The sequence below is a fragment of the Lathyrus oleraceus genome, chromosome 1, assembly GCF_024323335.1.
Source record: "Lathyrus oleraceus cultivar Zhongwan6 chromosome 1, CAAS_Psat_ZW6_1.0, whole genome shotgun sequence".
Lineage (NCBI taxonomy): Eukaryota > Viridiplantae > Streptophyta > Magnoliopsida > Fabales > Fabaceae > Lathyrus > Lathyrus oleraceus.
In genome coordinates this window covers 196543611-196565622 of record NC_066579.1, presented here as the reverse complement: position 1 = coordinate 196565622, position 22012 = coordinate 196543611, and positions in this window count along the sequence as shown.

The following is a 22012-nucleotide window of genomic DNA, read 5'->3' as shown; positions in this document are numbered from 1 at the left end:
GATATTTTAGGAACTAAATATGGAGATATTTTAGGAACTAAATATGGAGATGTTTTAGGAAGTAAATATGGAGATATTTTAGGAACTAAAAGATTGAAGACCTTGATTGTAGTAGAAACTTTCTGCTGGCTTTGTAACAGCAAAGGAGAAGTTTGCTGCGATTTCTGAAGGCCCAAATCCAGTTGGGTGCTTAGGTTATAAATAGCATAGTGTAACCTAGTTTTTGTAAGCCTCTGAGAATGAAAAAAATTAGGGGTGTGTGTGAGGTAAACCTCCCAACCTGTGGGAAGGTTACCATGTGTTTCTCAGTGTTCCAAAACTGAGAGTATTTGTGACTCAAAGCCTGTAGGCAAGAGTTATTATGTTCTTCAACGAAGCTGTGAAGCAAGTTCAAGTTGTTTAAACATTACAGTGTAATTGTAGTGATAGGAATGGAGACTGGAGGTTTCTATCTAGGAGTTCCTAGGTATAGATCGCATTGGGTAGGGATTAAGTGAAGAGTTGTAAACGGGGGAGTTTAACTCTGAATTATTACTGCTGATAGTGGATCTTCTTCCTGGCTTGGTATGCCCCCAGACGTAGGTGAGTTGCACCGAACTGGGTTAACAATTGCTTGTGTTTTTACCTTCTGCACACTATATTTTGTCTTTTATAACTCAGTCTGGTTTTAGTCTGTTTATGAAGGGAATAACAGATATGACACATAGCCTGCAGTCTGAATGTAAAACAGAATGTTATGACATTCATCATTGACTGCTGATATTGATGGACTGGTTGGTCTGTTACAATTCACTCATCTGTAATGTTGGGACAGGTGATGTTCAAACCAATGTTGAGACATCATGCTGATAACTGTGCAGGATAAATAAACATAAGGGCTATGTTTGATGTCTACTGTGTGTTTGCACTAGATAGACAGAACTGGATGTTCTTCTTTCCATGGTGGTATATTAGCAGATTTTGTAACATTTGTGAATGTGTGCATATGAGTACTGGATCATAATTTATATAACTGTCTTGCTGTATTTGCAACAATGTTAGATCAGATGTCATGATATGGAGTAGAACATCTGAACTCTAACAACACCGGAATTTCAAGGAGGATGAACTAGCTCTTGGAAACTCTAAAGCATTGAATGTTATATTCAACGAAGTTGATAAGAACATCTTCAGACTGGTGAACAACTGTGAGGTGGCTAAAGATGCTTGGAATATTCTCAAAACCACTTGTGAAGGTACCTCTAGAGTGAAGATGTCTATATTTCATCTACTTACTACTAAGTTTGAGAATTTGAGGATGAAAGAAGATGAAAGTATTCATGACTTACATATGAATATCCTTGAAATTTCTAATGCCTCAGGAGCCCTGGGTAAGAAGATGTCAGATGAAAAGCTTGTGAGGAAAATTCTCAGGTCACTTCCCAAGAGATTTGCCATGAAAGTGACAACCATAGAAGAATCCCAAGATATCTACAATATGAGAGTGGATGAGCTAATTAGATCCCTCCAAACATTCGAGTTGGGAATGAGTGATGGATCTGAAAAGAAAGTCAAAAGCATAGCCTTTATGTCAAACACTAAAGAGAAAGAGGAAGACAGTAGTCAGGATACTGATGAAGATCTGGAAAATGATGCAGCATTACTTGGGAGACAATTCAACAAACTCCTGAAGAGGATGGATGTAAGGTCAAAGTCTAATGTCAAGAACAACTCATTTGACATCAGTAGGTCCAATGTGTTGGTGTAAGCCCTAGAGGCCAATACTTTTGGTACTTGTATCGAATTATTTATTAATAATAAAAGGCTTTTTCTTTATTACATTTGTTTAATAAAGTCCCTAGAATAGCTAGTCCGTTTAATGTATCAAGTGTGACTTGATCATGAGATCACATTAAACATAAGGACACTATTCTTAAAGTATCCGTAGTCGAGCTTTATGGTGAAGTGGGATAACATTAAAGCATTAAGACTATTATGTATATAGACTGATGATCGCATCTCATGGATCATGGATAAGGAGTTGTCAAGTCTTAAACATATGTATGAATGTTAAGAGTAATATTTATACTGGATTGACCCGCTATGAGAATACTATATAGAAAGTTATGCAAAGTGTCATAAGTTATTCTCATGGTGATAATGGTGTATACCACCCTTCGACCTGAAACCACTATGGACCCTAGATGTAGAGTCGAGTGCTTTATTGCTGATCAAACGTTGCCCGTAACTAGATAACCATAAAGACAGTTGATGGGTACTCCACGAAGCATGTTAAGGGACATGAGTGGCCTAGATGGAATTTGCCCATCCGGCGTGACAGGATAAATGTCTATGGGCCCAATATTAAACTGGACAAGGATGACACGGTCTATGCCTTGTGTTCAATATAGACATAAGGGCAAAAGGGTAATTATACACATAAGTATTATCACAAAAGGATTTGTCAGATCACATGACATTTTCGTGTCTTGGGTAGCAGTGATGTGTTGCTAGATACCGCTCACTGTTTATTATGTTAAATACGTGATTTAATATAATTGTCAATGCCGCAAAAACCTACAGGGTCACACACAAAGGACGGATTGATGAGAGATAGAGTAACTAAGGAACATCGTAAGGTACGGTGCACTTAAGTGAATTGTATAATATCGTAAGGTACAGTGTACTTAAGTAGAATACGAAATATGGTAAGGTACAATGCCCTTAAGTGATTTTGGCATATTATAAGATATGGGCCACTTACACTTAAGTGGGTTTTTTAGCTTGAAGCCTACACAAGTGGTTCTATAAATAGAACCCTTGTGCAAAAGCATTCATTGCAGTTGCATTTTAGTTTTTCTCTCTCTCTCTCTCACTCAAAGCATTCATTTGTAGCAGCTAGCGCTGAGATTGAAGGAATTCGTTCGTGTGGACTGAGTAGAGGTGTTGTCATCGTTCAACGTTCATGATCGCTCCGTAGATCTGTATCAAAGGTTTCAATCGTCACAAGAGATCTGCACCAAAGGTTTCAATCATCACAAGAGGTAAGGATTCTATCACTGATCATGCCCATTCGTAAGGATCACTAAAGGAGAAAATTTTAATTTCCGCTGCGTTTTGGATCGCCATTCTCCTTCAGTGGTATCAGAGCCACTTACAAAACCATGCATCAGATAGTTGTTTATTTTCTTTATTAATATGATTAAAAGATAGAATGAATCAAAGAATAAACGAGTAATGAAATTTGGCATCATGTGTGTACGATTTGGATGATTGATGTTGACTATGCTTCGGAACCGACATTAGTATGGTGAAGCAGCGATACATCGATCATCCATAGGTTACGCAATTGAGACTGATAAACTTATATATGATATAAGTAATCCTAATGCGAAGTACGGTATATATGATATACTATTTCTGTTTCGTTCATTCAAACACTAAATGGTTGTTTTCCTTTGAGCGATCAATGGTCATTTGCTTCGGAATCTTACATTAGTATGGTAAAGCAATGACCTGTTGATCAATCATACGGAATCAACAATCGAGGTGTGTTTGACGGTCTGAAATTGGTGCATTAGGTTTAGTGACGGCATAAGGGTTGTGCCGTCAAGGAGTTGTGAATTGAGGGCTTGTTGGATCACGTCTGTTGACTGTTTCAAAAGCCCTGATTTTGGCCGCGTGACGTTCGTCACGAGCCTATGACGATCATAACAAGCTGGACGTGACAGTCGTCACATGCATTGTGACGGTCGTCACATTCACAGATCCAGAATTCTAGGAGTTTCTGTTATTTTGGTCGCGTAACGTTCGTCATGGGCCTGTGACGGTCTTAACAAGTTGGACGTGACGGTCGTCACATTCACAGAGTCAAAATTCTAGGGGTTTCTGTTTTGTGACTGGACAAGAGTTGTGTTGATGCAAAACGACGTTGATTTCAAATGAATTGTTCATTAAAAATTTCGGGCAGCGGACCCCCAGCTAACTCTGCGTAGTGTGATCGGTCGCCGAAATTTAATTTGGTTTGATTTAATTAAAGGAATTAAAATTAATAATAATAATGTGTTTATTATTATTGTCTTGTGGTGATCAATTATGGCCTTAGTTTTCCTTTATTTTGTTTTGGGTTTTAAAATACGACCTATGTGTTGTGCCTCTCCTTTTTAATCTCTTAATGTAACTTCTTTTCTCATCTCACTCCCTCGTATGTAAAACGAGTTTCTTTCTCCTGTAATGTAATGTTATGAAGAAAGAGAAGAATTCAATATCGAAGGAGGACAACCTTGAATATCTTGCTTGGAGAAATGTAACGTTATGAAGAAAGAGAAGAATTCAATATCAAAGAAGGACAACCTTGAAGTTCTTGCTTGGAGAAGCTTAGATCGTTATTAGGTTAGCTTAGGTTCTCTCATTGGCTTGGGAGAACAATTGCGTTGGGGCCATAACTATTTCATTATGTATGTTGATGCATATGAATGTATGTTGATGCATGTGATTATATGTTGATGCATGTGAGAGACGATTTATATGATAAATAGGCCGGTGAGATCAGAATAATTGCAATTCCCTCAAATTAAATATTAAGTTTATGCTTTCCAAGTTTTAGCACTCATCAAGACTAGTATCGGATAAATTAGGTTTCGCATACGCGAGGTGCATGTTCTATATTAGTAAGGTGCGATGGGATAACTTTAATATCAAATTGCTAAAACAATGGGTCAAACTTAACTAAACAAATTATAATAAGATTATATATGTTTAGAACCAAGAGTTGGAAATGATCCATATGATGGATTGGAATAAGGAGTTATTCACCCAACTGAAATTTTCGAGAGTTGTATGAAGATACAATTGGAAGGAGTTCCTACCTAAATAACCTAGTTTTATGTAATCCGCCTACGCGGACTTAGAACAAAGTGAAATATGGATCTCAACCCACTAGAAAATCTTCCAATGGGATTTTCCGAATCAAATGATGAGGGTCATTTGTTTTGAGTAAAATAGTGGGAGCATATTTAATTAAAGGCCTAATTAAATATGTTAAGATTACTTATATTTTCATTAATTCTTATGTAGGTTACCATGACACACTACGCCAAATAAGGGAAAAGAGGGCGCTTATTTTGGCCTATAACAGCGCTTTTAAGCGCCCTCTAATCTGGCGCTGGCATAGGTAAAGACAGCGCTTTGATTTCCTGGAGAAAGCGCTGTCTAAAGTGGCCACATTATAGTGCGCTTTAAGAAAAAAGCGCCCTCTGGAGTGGTCCATAAAGGGACACCTTAGAGGGCGCTTTCAGGAAAAAGCGCCCTCTAAAGTTGTCAGTGTAAAGTGTTTAGAGGGCGCTTTCTGGAAAAAGCGCCCTCTAAAGTTGTCAATGTAAAGTGTTTAGAGGGCGCTTTCAGGAAGAAGCGCCCTCTAAAGTTGTCATTGTAAAGTGTTTAGAGGGCGCTTTCAGGAAAAAGCGCCCTCTAAAGTTGTCAATGTAAAGTGTTTAGAGGGCGCTTTCAGGAAAAAACGCCCTCTAAAGTTGTCAATGTAAAGTGTTTAGAGGGCGCTTTGTCCAGAAAGCGCCCTCTAAAGTGTTAGTTATTTTAAAAAAATTTGTTTGAAAAACAGTGGATATATATTTAATTGGTAACCTGTTCGCATGCTGCAAAAGTGTAAAATTCATATTGATTTCATCCTTTAATCCAATGTTATACACCATTAATCCATTGATATATACAACATGAATCCATTTATATACAACATTAATCCTCCATATATACAACATTAATATATGATTCTTTGATCAACAATATACAACAACATATTCTCAAAGTACTACAATTAAGAGAATAAAACATAGCAACCAACACCCAGTGACCACTGTATCCAAAAGCTGTCTAGTAGTTCTAACCAATACTAAACAAAAACGCCCATCCACCCATGGTGGCAAACATGTTCTGTATATCCAAAAGCTGTCTAGTAGTTCTATCGCACATCCATACAAAATAAGGCTCAACCAAAACAACAGATGGCAGCATAAGTAGTCCCCTGCAAAAAGAACACGTCCAAATGCAAATAACACAGAACTGTCAAAAGGCGATTGAGCAACAAATAGTAAACAATGGCATAAAGTTAAATGACATAGCTAATATTAGCCTCATTCTCATTGTGCAGAACATACAAATGCACTTGATCCCGTTCGACCCTTGATACTGCCACGATTTTATTTCCAATTAGATTTTTTCCTTCTCTCTTTTCGACAAGCTGAGACTTGGGGAGTCCGATTGACTGAACATTAGACAAATATTCAGTACAAAACTCAATCGCTTCTTCAACAATGTATCTTTCAACCATACAACCTTCTGGTCGACTTCGGTTCTTCACGTACCCTTTTAATATTTTCATATAACGTTCAACAGGGTACATCCATCTCATATAAGCTGGTCCACACAATTGTGTCTCTTTCACAAGATGAACAACTAGATGTACCATTATGTCAAAAAATGATGGAGGAAAAAACATTTCAAGCTCACACAAAGTAATAATGATTTCTTTTTGCAACATTGGTAAGATCGCAGGATTGATCACCTTACTGCAAATTGACTTGAAGAAAGAACATAACTTAGTTATAGAGCTTCTTACTTTTTCTGGAAGAATAGAACGTATACCTATTGGGAGAAAATGTTCCATTATAACATGGCAATCATGGGTCTTTAAACTCTTTAACTTGAGGTCTTTCATAGACACAAGTCTTCTAATATCTGAAGAGTACCCTTATGGAACTTTAACTTCACTTAGAAACTTACACAATGTTTTTTTCTCCTTTCTAGATAGAGTATAAGCAGCAGGCGGTAGATATGTTCGTTTTCCTTTCTTCAAGGGTCCTAATTCAGTTCTTATTCCCATCGCTATCAAGTCCTTTCTTGCCTTAAGGCCATCCTTAGACTTTCCTTGTATATTGAGTAACGTGCCAATAACACTTTCAAATACATTTTTTTCAATATGCATAACATCAAGAAAATGTCTCACATACAAGGACTTCCAATACGGCAATTCAAAAAAACTGACCTCTTCTTCCACCCACTTTTGACAAGTGTGTGGGCAAAAGGCTTGCCAAACTGAGTATCCAAATCTTTCACCTTTTCAAAAATTTGATCACCCGTCAATATAGGTGGAGCTCTGCCTTGTTCTGTCTCTCCATTGAACGCCTTTCTCCATCCACGGTAGTGATGATTTGAATTTAAGAATCTCCGATGACCGAGAAAGACATTCTTCTGACCAAACTCCAAGCGCTTCCAATCTGTTTTATCTTCACAAACAGGACACGCACATTGACCTTTTATGCTATACCCTGATAGATTTCCGTATGCTGGAAAATCATTAATTGTGCCAAACAACATCGCCCTCAAGTTGAAACTTTCTTTCCTATATCCATTATAAACCTCCACACCGGTCTCCCACAAAATCTTTAAATCTTCGATTAAGGGCTTCAAGTACACGTCTATGTCATTCCCTGGTTGTTTAGGTCCAGAAATCAACATAGACAACATCATGTACTTACGCTTCATACATAGCCATGGAGGTAGGTTATAAATCATAATAATCACAGGCCATGTACTGTGTGAGATACTCTGGATACCGTGTGGGTTCATTCCATCAGTAGATAATGCCAAGCGAAGGTTTCTTGATTCTTCTCCAAATTCAGGATAATCATTATCAATTTTCAACCACTATGGTGAATCTGTCGGATGTCGATACTTTCCATCTATAATTCTTTCATCTGCATGCCAGGTCAAGTGTCTTGAATCAGTTTCACTACGAAACATGCGTCTAAATCTCGGAATAACAGGAAAATACCACAAGACCTTTGCTGGAGACAACTTGTTCTTATATCGCGAGACACCGCATTTAGGACACTCATTTAACGATGCATACTCATTTCGAAACAAAACGCAATCGTTTGGACATGCATGTATCTTATCATAGCTCATGCCAATAGAGCACAACATCTTTTTGGTCTCATATGTTCGATTGGGAAGAACATTATCCTCAGGAAGCATATCTTTCAAAAGGGCTAATAACTCTGTGAAACTTTTATCCGACCACCCATTGCCCGCCTTTAAGTTGTACAACTTTAATACCGCAGACAATCTTGTGAATTTAGTGCAACCATCATACAAAGGTTTCTCTGCATCACTTACCAACCTCTCAAACATTTCGGGACAATCCTTAAGATCTCCTTCAAGTGCTTCTGCAATCTCTTCAACTCGATCACAATCGTATGTATCTGCGCCACTATAGTTTGAGGCATAGGTCGTACTATCCCCCGGTTCAACATTCTCGTTACTTTTCTCACCATGCAAATTCCAACATGTATAACTTCGATCAATTCCATGCCTCATTAGATGCGATGTCAACTGAACTGCGTCAACCCGTTTCCCATAACAACAACCCAAGCAAGGACATATCATTCTACTGGGGTCTTCGGCGTGCGCAACGGCAAACTTAACGAATTCTGATACCCCATTCTCGTACTCTCTCGACAACCGATTGGAAGACATCCATGTATTATCCATTACTAATTAGAATAAATAAAAAACAATTTCAGAAGAGTTCAAACACATTTGGACCTAGGTTTCTAAAAACCCACCGTCAATTTCCTAGTGCATCCGCTATCATGGTCGAAACAAACGTAGAAGGAGGAAACGCGCAGTAATAAGGTAAAACAGAAATTGGGCAAAGCTAAAACAAAGCAATAACATAAAACAGTAATTGGGAAAAGCGTGTACCTTTGATGGGTAGAAGGAGGAAACGCGCATGTAGATCTAACAGAGGTGGAAGGAAAACGCCTCAGAACCCTAACGTGAAAAAGAACGCTAATAACAGATAGTGAAATAACAAAACGCGCAGTATGTTATAATTTTAATGTTTACTAAAGGAGACATTAGAGGGCGCTTGTGGAAAAAAAGCGCCCTCTAAAGGGGGCCTAAAAGGGCGCTTATGAAAGCGCTCTCTAAGGCTTTCCAGAAGCGCTTTATAAACTGGAAATGTACATGGACTTAGAGAGCGCTTTTTCAAAAGCGCCCTCTAAGGGTAACCTTAGAGGGCGCTTTCACAAAAGCGCCCTCTATTGTTGTCCCTCCATTTTTTTTTTGGCTTCACTTTAGAGGGCGCTTTGTTACAAAAGCGCCCTCTAAAGGGGGCCTAAGAGGGCGCTTCTAAAAGCGCTCTCTAAGGCTTTCCAAAAGCGCTTTATAAACTGGAAATGCACATGGACTTATAGAGCGCTTTTTTAAAAGCGCCCTCTAAGGGTAACCTTAGAGGGCGCTTTCTAAAAAGCGCCCTGTATTGTTGTCCCTCTATCTCCTCCTTATTTTTTCGCTTCACCTTAGAGGGCGCTTTATTACAAAAGCGCCCTCTAAAGTGCGCTGTCTATTCCAGTTGTTCGCTCCTTATTTTTTCTCTTCACTTTAGAGTGCGCTTTTGTAATAAAGCGCCCTCTAAGGGGCGCTGTCTATTCCAGTTTCTGGCGTAGTGACAACAAACACCTCTAACAACATTTTGCGATCAATCCTTGACAAGGAAAAATTGTCTGGGACAAATTTTATGGATTGGCACCGAAACCTGAGGATTGTCCTCAAACATGATAGAAAGTTGTATGTCTTGGAGAAACCTGTTCCTGAAGAGGAACCTCCTAGTTCTGCACCTAAGGCAGAAAGAGATGCTTATAAGAAGCATGTCGATGATGCCAATGAAACTACTTGTCTCATTCTAGCTACCATGAACTCAGAGTTGCAAAAACAACATGAGAACATGGCAGCGTTCGATATTATCGAACACCTGAATATGCTCTATCAAGAGCAAGCAAGGCATGAAACGTTTGAAGTTTCAAAAGCCCTTTCTCGAGGCAAGTTAGCTGAGGGAGCCCCTGTAGGTACCCATGTGCTCAAGATGATTGGGTATGTGGAAAACCTTGAGAGGTTGGGTTTTCCCCTCGGAATGGAACTTGCGACTGATTTGATCTTGCAATCGTTGCCAGATAGATTCAGTCAATTTGTCCTAAATTTCAATATGAATGATATGGACAAATCTCTTCCTGAACTGGTAGCCATGTTAAGAACAGCTGAGCAGAATCTGAAGACAAAAAGGAAGTCCATTCTGATGATCGGAAATGGAAAGAGACAGAACAAAAGACCCAACAAGCAGGGTGATAAAGGGAGAGGCAAGGAAGGTGCCAAACCCAGACCCACTGTTGCTGCTTTGAAGCCTAGTGGAGGCATAGCAAAGGCAGAGACCTGCTTCCATTGCGATAAGACTGGACACTAGAAGAGAAACTGCCCAAAGTACCTGGAAGATGCGAATAATGGAGTAGAGACTTCAACTTCAGGTATTTTTGTTATTGAAATAAATTTATCTACTTCTGCATCATGGGTATTAGATACTGGATGCGGTTCTCACATTTGTACAAATGTGCAGGAGCTAAAAAGAAGTAGAGATTTGGCAAAAGGTGAAGTTGACCTATGAGTTGGCAATGGAGCAAAGATTGTTGCTTTAGCCGTAGGAACTTATGTATTGACTTTACCTAGTGGTTTAATAATTCAGTTAGAGAACTGTTATTATGTACCTGCAATTAGCAGGAATATTATTTCCATTTCTTGTTTGGACAAGTTTGGTTTTTCATATATAATAAAGAACAATTCTTGCTCAATTTATTTGAATGATATATTCTATGCTACTACATAAATGAGCAATGGACTATATTTCCTTGATCTCGAAATGCATATTTATAACATTAATACTAAAAGGATGAAACCTAACGAGTTAAATCCAACTTACCTTTGGCATTGTCGATTAGGCCACATAAATGAGAAACGCATTTCCAAACTCCATAAAGATGGACTCTTTGACTCTTTTGATTATGAATCATATGAGACATGCAGATCTTGTTTAATTGGAAAGATGACAACGTCTCCATTCACAAGAAAAGGTGAAAGAGCGAATGATCTTTTGGGCCTCATACATACTGATGTATGTGGACCACTGAACATACCAGCCAGAGGAGGTTTTCAGTACTTCATCACATTCACTAATGATTTCAGTAGATATGGTTATGTGTATTTAATGAAACACAAATCAGAGTCCTTTGAAAAGTTCAAGGAATTCAAGAATGAAGTACAAATCCAACTAGGTAAGAATATTAAAACTCTTCGATCAGATCGAGGTGGTGAGTATTTAAGCCTAGAGTTTGATGACCATCTGAAAGAGTGTGGGATCCTATCCCAACTTAATCCTCCTAGAACACCCCAATGGAATGATGTATCTGAGAGAAGAAATCGAACCCTGTTAGACATGGTCCGATCCATGATGAGTCACGCCGATCTTCCAAACTCCTTTTGGGGACATGTACTATTGACAGCAGCTTACACAATTAACTGCGTTCCATCCAAAAAGGTTGAGAAGACACCATATGAGATATGGAGCGGTAAGAAACCACATATGTCTTTCATGAAGATTTGGGGTTGCGAAGTTTATGTGAAACGACAAATTTCAACTATGCTTGAGCCCAAATCTGACAAATGCCTATTTGTGGGGTATCCTAAATAAACAAGAGGGTATTACTTCTACAATCCTTCTGAGGGCAAAGTGTTTGTCGCTCGAACTGGAGTTTTCCTAGAAAAGAATTTTATTTCCAAAGGAATCAGTGGGAGGAAAGTAGAGCTTGAAGAAATTCAAGAATCACAAAGCATTGATACACCTATGGAGGAAGTAGAGCAGGAAACACAAGTAGTTGTGGAAGAGCAACCTGCTCAAGTAGAACAAGACCGACGTAGGTCAAGCAGGATACGTAACCTACCTGAAAGATATGGATATGTCATAACATATCAAGGTGATGTATTACTCATGGATCAAGATGAGCCTGTTGTAACACCTCAAAATTTGCCCTCCTCTTCTTGAGAGTAGTTTGGGGCATTGCATTTCATGATTTAGGGCATTAAGCATTGCATTTTGCATCTCATATGAAAATAAGAAGGTCATCCTCCAAAGTCTTTTCAAAAGATGGGGAAGTTAGGTGATTCAAGCCTGAGGGTCTCTATGAATTGATCATCAACCATCTGAGGGTATGGACTCTAATTAGGGTTTCTTGATTCTTCAAAGGTTTTAAGCATCATCTTATCTGCAAGGATATATCACCATCATCATGGTTCTATCATCATCAAGGGTGGTAGAGTTCATCCTCAAGTTCCTCTGGATTAGGGTTGTGACCTCTGGTCAACCCTAATCAATGCAGTTCTTCCAACTAGGGTTTCTCAAAGAGATGAGGTATTTTATTGGGATGAGGATCACATGATTATTATAAGGGGCTTACATGAGCTAGGGTTTCATTTTGAAGCAATTTCACCAAGTGGTAGAGGCTCAAGTTGATCAAGACATCTCAAGGTCATCTGAGGACCAAAAGTCAACTGTGTAGTCAACTGAGGGCTATGAGGTGGGGAAATGAGTTGAGACACCTCAATCATGTTCAAATGGGGTCTATTCAGCATTCTAAACATCCATCTTGAAGATTCAAAGGTCATGGCAAAAGTTACTAAAAATGGAAAATGACCTATAGTTCAAAGTTTCCAAATTTGGCAAGTTTTTGGTCCATTTTCAACTTGACTTTTCAATATCAAATAAATTTCAAATGGATTTTTTGTGAACAAGAAAGTTGTATATCTTTGTCTCCCCTTTCCAAAAAGTCCTAATTCATGTCCATATGATGAATGGTTGAGAAGTTATGGTCATTTGATCACAAAGTGTGCATGGAAATTCAAAATGGCATAACTTTTGATATAATGCTTCAAATTGGTTCATTCGTCTTGCAAAGTGCTTCTCATGTTCAAGGCATCTCAAAATGACATCATTTGACTCAATTGTGTAAGTTAGGCCCCAAGGAATCATGGTCAAAAGTCACATTATTTCACATTTGTTCTAAGGATGATATCATGCTACTAATCAAAATTCACAAAGAACCAAAGCAAGGCTTCACTTCAGCTTTCTTCATGGACCATGTTTGAGTAAAAATGAGCCCTTGCCATGCATGATAGAGGCATGTATGTTCCTTGTTTCACACATGTTCAAAATGAAGCAAATCTTCACCATTCATTCTTGGTTAAGATGCAAGCAAAACAACCTTCAAATCCTGACCATTGGTTGCTCTTGAGTGGATTAAAACCCTAGCATGTGGCTGAGCACGTGCATTATGGCCATGGGAACTCCATTTTCATTTTTGCAATTTGCATAACAACTCACTAATCATGATTAGTAAATGGATAAAGTGATTATCAGTGTTATTAGCAAGAAGTATAAATAGGGAAACCCTAATCACAAGCCTCATAACTGCATTTTCAGATCTAGAATTCAAGAAACTCTCTCAAAAATCTCTCTCTTCGAATTTGCATTTTCTTCACACAAATATCAAAGATTATTGCAGATTCTTGATCCTCATACTTCATTGAGCAAGAATCATCCATCGTTTGGTGCAATTCCTCAGCAAATCAAGCAGTTCAAGTGCATTATCATGATAATCGGATTTGGAAATTGAGGCACATTCAAGAGGTTTCAACTATTTCTTTTTGCATAAAGCTTCAAAGGAAGTTCAAAGGAGTTGATCTGGAGCAGCTGAGCTCGTGAGATCGTGATTTCAGATATCTCCATTTCCAGGTGACTCCATTTTCACTCTCTCCTTTTGCTGATTTTAGGTTATAGGATTGAAGATCTTGTTGTGTAGGTCATGAATATATGATTAGAATTGAGATTGAGTGAGTATTAAGGATTTCATTGTGATTGGAAGTTTGGATCTGAAAACTTATTCTCTTTGAATTGCAAAACCTAGGAAGAATTAGGAGAATCTAAGGTGATATTTGGGATCAGCATGGAAAACTGAGTGGAATGGTGTTGGTCTGGTGAATTTCTGGAAATTTTTAGGGTGGCGCCGCCGTGGGAGCCACCGGGAACTCGTCGGGGAAGACGACCGGAGCAGAGCTCCGGCGTCTGTGTCACAGCTAGGGTTTTGCTGAGTGTGCGCCAGGTGGTGCAATGCGTGGCAGAGTGGTTGGATGAGATGCGCTTGACCAAGGCCACGCGAGCGTTGAACGCTGAATGGGGTGGGTGACTAGATTAATGAAACGATGCGTTTCATTGGTTTGAATGTGGACCTTTGATCTCAGATGCGCGCCAGATCTAGTGGTCTGTGATTTTCCTGATTTAATTCAAATAATCCATTTCCCTCCTTTTTTTAATTTTATATTTTAATTATTTTGGTCATTTTGTTTAATTCATAAAAAATCCAAAAATTGTCCAATTGAGTCCCATGTTTTTTCATAGTTTTGTATTTGTGTCTACTTTTTTATGGTGTTAAATTCAAGAATTTTTGATGTCTGGATTTTTATGTGGGAATTTTTGAATCAATATTGTGCCAAATTGACCTAGTGCATTCAATGTATTGTGAAATCCTCAATTTTGAACCTTTTGATCCACTCTTTTGCATACATGACCTTTATACATGACATGAATTATTGGTCACTGGTTTGGATTTTTCCTCACATGTTATCATCATTTTTGACACACAGAGAAAAATGTGACAATTTGTGTCACATTTTTTACATTGAATTGGTGCATTTTTGTTCTCATAGCATTTCATCATTTTGGACTTGATCTTTTGCATGTTGAACATTCATGGCATAAGGAACCTATACAAAAAATCCCAAAGTCATTGTATGCATTTCTGATTTGATGTGAACTCTCTAAGTTGGAAGTTCATTTTGTGCATATTTTTGGTCATTACATGGCATAGGAAAGTTGACGTACTTGATCATTGATTTGATGCTGGTCCTTTTGAGGAGATTGGAGGGAGTGTTTGAATGTGTGATGTGCAAAAGGATGGGTCCTGAATTAGTCATTTGGTTAGGTCTTGAATCTTGTCTTTGTACTAGGGTTTTGACCCAATTTTAGGGTTTGCTCTTGGTCCATTCTTTGACTTGGTTTGGGGTTTTGTTTGTAGTGTGGGCCTTTTCCTCTTTTGCATTGGTCTGATCCCTGATTTTTGAGTCTTGAGTCATTTGATTGGTGCATTCATTCAAGTCATACATTGTTTGGCACTTATCAAATGACTCAAGACTCACAAATCAGGGATCAAACCAATGCAAAAGAGGAAAAGGCTCACACTACAAACAAAACCCTAAACCAAGTCAATGAATGGACCACACAAGTGAATTCTCAAGGACTTATGAGGTATTGAGGGAGTGGAGGTTATTTTTGGAATGAGATGACTAAATGGGCTTATAAATTGGATTTGTGACTCATTAGAGATGATTTTAGAAGCATGATCCTACTGGTTTGTGAACTTTGGAATGGTTTGAGGCTTGTGGTGACTTGTTGAAGTTATTTAGGCCTATTTTGGAGCTTTCGAAGTAATTGAGTGGTATTTGAGGTATGGTGGATCTTTGGCCTTGGTGATTGATGTTTAGGGGTTCATATGGTGTTGTTTGAAGCTTATGATCATTGGTTGGAGTTTGTTTGGGGTTCTCATATCTTTTGAAGGCTTTAAGAAGTGTTTGAAGAGGTATGAAGCCATTGGGAGCAGGTTTTGAGTGCAAGCTTGTTCTACTTGAGTTTTCAAGGGGTTTATGGTTGATTTTGGATCATTGGAGTATGGATTATTGGGTGGTCATTTGAAGGACCCTACTTCTTACTTGGAGTGATCTTGATTCAATTCATCTCATGCCATTGTTTGTTTATGCGTTGTGTTGATTGGATGTACATAAACTAACTTTGTCTCTTGTTTCAGGTTTGGATACTCATCATTGATGATTGGGTTTGTTCTCACCTTGTGAGATACAAATGCATTGAGTTTTGACCTATTTTTGTTTTGTAGGGTTTTAATTGATGTGGTGAGCTCATGAGCTCATTTGAGTGATATAGCACTTATGCATTGAATTGAAGTACTAACTGTTTAGTCTTTGTACAGGTACCTTAGTTGCTTACTTGCTTTAGCTCTTGCTTGAGCATTGGATTGTGGTTGACACACCACTCAGGTAGTTAGCTTCTTACTTCATGTAGTCTGGAGTCGTGTCACCTTTTTGGCAGGCATTTTGCTGGCAAGTCCTCCTTCAGAGGCTCTGTTTGTGTTTGTTTAAAATTGTGCCCAAAGACCTCCAAGAAGAGGCATGTGTTATATTTGATAAGACCTCCATGAGAAGAGGCAATTGACGGAAGGTAGGAATCTGTAACCGATTCCCCGTTATTTAGTGTGTCGTTCTTTATGCTCGCACTACGTGTTGATGCTTCTGAACATGTGCCCCAGATCTTTTGTCAAGAGTCTGTCAAGTGGAAAAGGATCCCACTTTCTGGATCCCCACGCTTTCTGTGTCATGAGCTCACCCTAGCCAGGGTTAAGAGCTATGAGGTCTCATCCTCATTACCATTTTGATCTGCTCACCCTGACGTTCAGTGTTAGTGGTTAAGAGCTATAGATTACCCCTTTACAGTTTGGCTTGTTTGTGGAGGTTGATATGACCCCTCTTGACTAAAGTCCACCCATTGTTTGAGCCTCTTGTATGGATATAGTGTGTGATGTTTGTTTACTTATGCTGGTGTGGTTATTTGCTTTCCTCTTCTCGTCTCCATTTCTGTAGGAGTCGTACGATTAACTTCTGAGGAAGTTGAACGTATGTAGAGTTTAGACTTGAGTTGACTCGCTTCCAGGATGAGTTAAGTTCTTGTTAGAGACCTCGACTTAGGGATATTGATTGCATGACAACTATTAGGCTCGAGTCTTAGTCTCCCTATTAGTTTGTTGTTTCCCCGGTCTCTGGTTAGGAGAGTGTTTTACCCCTGGTAAGGGGAACTACGTCGCCCTGATTCTCATACCAGATGAGATACGTAGGCAGGAGGTTGAGAGCAATCTCTCCGGGCACCCTTTTCTTTGTTTTCGTGTTTGTTTACCCTTATTCTCAACTTGTGTTTACCGTTTTGTGCTTTTGTTTCTGGCATTTGTTTTCTTTGGTGTGAGTACCCGTTTGTTTAGCGTGTGTGTGTTGTATGTTTATACCTTGGGGAATTTCTTCTGTTTAGTCGGGGTTCACTAGTTGGGGTTCACTTTGGTTACCTGTTATCCATTCGGGGTTCGCCTATATTGACTTGGGGTTCATATTGGGGTTTATCTCGGGGTTCATTTGTGACGGTTATTCGTATTAGGGTTCATATTGGGGTTCATCTTCGGGGTTCATTTGTGACGGTTGTTATTCGTATTAGGGTTCATATTGGGGTTCATCTTCGGCGTTCATTTGTGACGATTGTTCTTCATATTGGGGTTCATCTCCGGGGTTCATTTGTGATGATTTTTATTCACTTGGGGTTATCTTTGGGGTTCCTTTGTGGTGACTGGTTATACATATCGGGAGTTTATTCTGGATATTTGGTTACTTTGTTGGGGTTCGTTCTGATAACCTTTTCTTTTGTGTTCGCTGGTTAGCGTTTGTTATTGCTGGGAGTCTGGTGTAAGTCCATGCATTGGCATTCTGTTTCCTTTTTGTTATTGTTGGGAGTCGGGTGTAAGTCCATGTATTGGCATTCTGTTTCCTTTTTGTTATTGTTGGGAGTCGGATGTAAGCCCATGTATTGGCATTCTGTTTCCTTTTGGGCGTTTCTTTTGACGTCTCAGCGTCCCTTTTTTTGGTGTCTTGTTTCAGTGTGCGTTAGCCGAGCTACGAGTGCTCTGATTCTCCTCTGGATAGAGAAGATACGTAGGCATAAGATGTGATGTCTTAGCGAGCATGTCTCCTTTACCCGAACTACGTAGGCACAGGATGCGACATCCTGCCGAGTCCACTTCCTCCGTTTTCTTTCTCTCCCCCACCTGTTTATCGTTCCAGTTTGTGCAGTTTCTTTGAGCAGTTTATTAGCAGCCCTTTCCTTTTCTTTGAGCTATCTTTTGAGCGTGGATCCCGTCGAGTACGGCGGACGTGAGGGGGTGCTAATCCTTCCCCTTGCGTAACCGACTCCCGTACCTTGCAATCTCTGGTCGTAAGACCGTTCCTTTCCCTTTCTTAGGTTAGTTCTGCGCTCCCTTTCCGTCATAGGATGAATAGCGTCGGTGGCGGCTCTGTATTTTCCCTGCCGGTTGTTTTTCGCGTTGCGACAGCTGGCGACTCTGTTGGGGACTAAAGTTGACCTCTTGTTGGTCCATCTTCCCTAAGCGAGTCAATCCTAGCGCTCTCTAGCGTAGTTTTTAGGGTAGTTTGGGTCGTTTTTTACTGCTTTATTTATTGCATTTGTGAATATTATGCTGTGATTATATATATCTGCATATATGTTTGTATGCATCATGTTATCACTGTGCTGGATTCTGGACAGGTGTGGTTGCTCTGATTTGGGGGTGGGTGTTCTGAGTGGGGCTAAAACCCAAACCCGAGTATACACCTAGGATTAGCGTGGTCTCATGTCTCCTCTCATGTTAGATCAACATGTTGTTGCGACGTGACATACCACAGCCGGACAAGGTTCTTTTGAGAAAGCTCTTCCTTGTGGAGTTTCCACTATGGTTGGGTTATCTCTTTTGAGCTGTTGACTTCGGTGACCGTTCTTTCCCGGATCTTTGGTTTAGATGATCTTATGAGAGCTGCACGGCCCTCCCGAAAGGGCAAACCCGTTGAGTTTCTCATCCGATTGTCAAGACCGATTATCCGCCTTAGGATGACCTTATTAGAATTCACCCGTGAGGGGAGGGGTTAGGTTCCTACAGGTACAGGTTCTGTTGGTGACTCTTTGATGGTGACTTTGGTTCGGTTCGTGATTTGGGCTCCTGTTTATAAGTTAGATTTCTGGATATTTATTTCTGACACGCCGGAGTTCTGTCCGTCGTATTTATTGGCGGGTTCCGTTTATTTCGGATCCCCAGGTTAGATTTGGGGTTACTTGTTCAGATGATCTTGTTGCTATCCGTTCAGTGACTTTCCGGTGATGATGGTGATGTATCCTCCGGTTCCGTTTATTTCGGAACCCCCGAATTGGATTTGTGGTTACTTAGTCCCTTGGATGGTTGTGATCAGTTCTGAGATCGGAATCCAGTAAAGTTGGTGTTCAGATGTCTTAGGGGATGGCACTATGAATTGCATTCATGCATCTGCCTCAATCCCATTTTGCATTTATCCGCATCTAACTCATGTTTATCCATATGCAGGGTACATTCTTGATTGAGATTCTGGTTGAGAGACATCCTTGTTCCAAGTATGAGGACCGACTTAAAAAATGATGTTGTCTACAGTTTCTTTGATCCAGAGGTTAGCGTGTTGAAGGATATGATAACATTGATTACGCCTGACCATGTGGGGATGTTCCGCGAGGTTTATGGCAGTATTACGAAGATGGTTTTCAGGCTCACAGATGGGGATATGAGTTCCATCCATACTCTTCTCCAGTTTTATGATCCGGGTTTGAGATGTTTTGTCTTCCCAGACTATTTGTTGGGACCTTTGATGGAGGATTATGCAGGTATTCTAGGCATTCGGGTCAGAAACCAGATTCCTTTTATGTTACTAAGGAAGAACCTGATATTGTTGAGATTTCTCGTGCTCTTTATTTGAGCCCGGAAGTGACTAAGAAAAGTTTGAAGGAGAAAAGAAAGTTGTCCGGTTTTCATCTTAGTTTCTTGGAGGCCAAAGCCAAGGAACATGTTGTTTTGGGTAATTGGAAGACTGTTTGTGCTTTGCTTGCCGTAAGCATTTATGGAATTATTCTATTCCCTAATCAGAAGAATTTTGTGGATATTAATGACATCTGGGTGTTTGCTCGGAAGAATCCCGTTCCTACCTTGGTTGGGGATGTTTATTATTCGGTCCATAATCGGAACGAGAAGCGGCGTGGAGGATTGGTTAGATGTTGTGTTCAATTGTTATATAAGTGGTTCGTGGGATATTTGCCTTCCAAGGGTGCCTTTGTCTTTCTTGACTATACCGTAAATTGGGCAACCAAGTTGATGGGTTTGCGAGCCAAGGACATAGCTTGGACTCACATTGATGTGGCTGGACGAGATTTTATTTACAGCTGCGGGAGTTTTCCCAATGTGCCCCTTATAGGAGTTCAAGGGTGTATTAATTATAACCCGACGCTTCTTAAGAGACAAATGGGATTTGCTACGGAGGTTCCTCCCCTCGAGCATGAGATTCAGGAGTCTTTCTACTTCCCGGTTGAGGGTAATCAGTCATTGTTGGGACAAGTGTCTGGTGCATGGCGCAACATTCAAAGGAAAGGCAAGACTCCTTTTGGTAGAGCTAATAACAGGTCTTTTCCTCCATTTGATGATTGGCTCAGAAAGAGGGTGGAGCTCACTCGTCTGCCATTTCCTATGGGTGATCTTTGGTATCCGTTTATTTTGGAGCCACGCTCTTCTGTCAGTATGGAAGAATTTCTTGAGATGAGGAGCGCAAGAGATCAACTGCAAGCAGAGAAGACTGAGTTAGAAATGAGTGTTGTTGAAATTCAACTGGCTAATCAGGAAGTCAAGAGGAAAGCAGAAGACCAGGCTAAGAGACATGCCCAGGAGGTGAAGCGTTTTGAGAAAGACACCGCCTATTACTGTAAGATCAGCCAAGCTTTAGAGTCATCTACGAATGAGCACGATCTTACCAAAGATCAGTTGGCTAGAGCGTTGAAGGTCATTGAAGATGAGAAGAAGAGACAAGTCCTTGTGAAGACTCAGAGGGAAGCTAGAGCCAAAGCCCTTACCACAGAATGGGAAGCGAAGCTGAGGGTTAAGGAAGAAGAGAAAGCGAAGATTATGGCCGAGAGAGATCACTATCTTGTTGAGAGGGACCTTTATTTCCGTCAGATGAAGATTCATCAGAAAGAGGTGGGCAGACTTCGGCAGGAGAACACTGAGCTCAGGTTCACTATGAAGTTTACCAGGATGGTTGATGATACAGATCCTTCTGTGGGACCTTCTTCAGATTAGATTTTTATTGCATTTGTTATCATGTGATTGGGTTACCGTCAGGTATGTTGACGGAATTCACTTGCTCGTATTTCTTCCCGATTCTGGAGGATTGTAAAGTTGATTTGTATCATGATATGATATATGACTTTCGCATGTGTTGCGCACTTTTGCTATACAGTGGTTATTATCATTCAATGATTGATCTCAAAGCTTTATTTTCTTTTCCGTGTTACACTTACGCAAGACACACATGGTCGGGTGATATCTTTGCTAAAACATAACTTTCCGTTCCGTACGGCAAAGCCAAAGGATTGATGCCAGAATGGTGCTGTCGAATTATTATCCGTCTCAATGAAGCCAGGATCGAAGGACAGAATGTTCCTCATACGGATATACATTGCATTCATGCATGAATCATAATAACTTGTCTTCTATTTTGCAAATGCCGGTTTCTAACGTGTTTGATTGTTACAGGAATCATTGCTCACGCACGCAGAGTCATCCCTCTGCACATAGCTCGTCCGCACAGATACTTTACCAGACGCAACAAACCCAGAATGATGGATCCACCCAACGCTGACATTCTCGAGCTGAAAAAGAAGATGAGTGAGTTGATCAACGCCATGCAAGGGTTCGCCCTGGGGTAGAAAGCAATCTCCGAGAAGGTGGAGAAGCTTGAGCTGGCTTCGATTGCCAATAATGGGAAAAATCAAGAGGGTAACTCCAACAATGGTCCTGGTGGTTCTAGGGATGGTGGCGATCCCAGAAAGAAGGCAACTAATGGTGGTGTAGTCATCAACAACGGTGGTGGTCTTGGTTTTGCTGCAGGCAGTGGCCCAGGGCATGTTGGCAACACTCCGAAGGAAATTCAGTTTTCTCCTTTCTTTGGGGATGTGGAGGATAAAGAAGAGGATCAGTTCTCTATGCTGAATGAGCAGTTCGGTCAGTATGGTGTTCAACCGCCGAACAAAGAGATTCAGGTACTGGCAGAAAAGATTAGGGTTTTGGAAAGCCATACCATTCCTGGGACTATTAACATGACAAATATGGGGCTGGTTGAGGGGATTGTGATC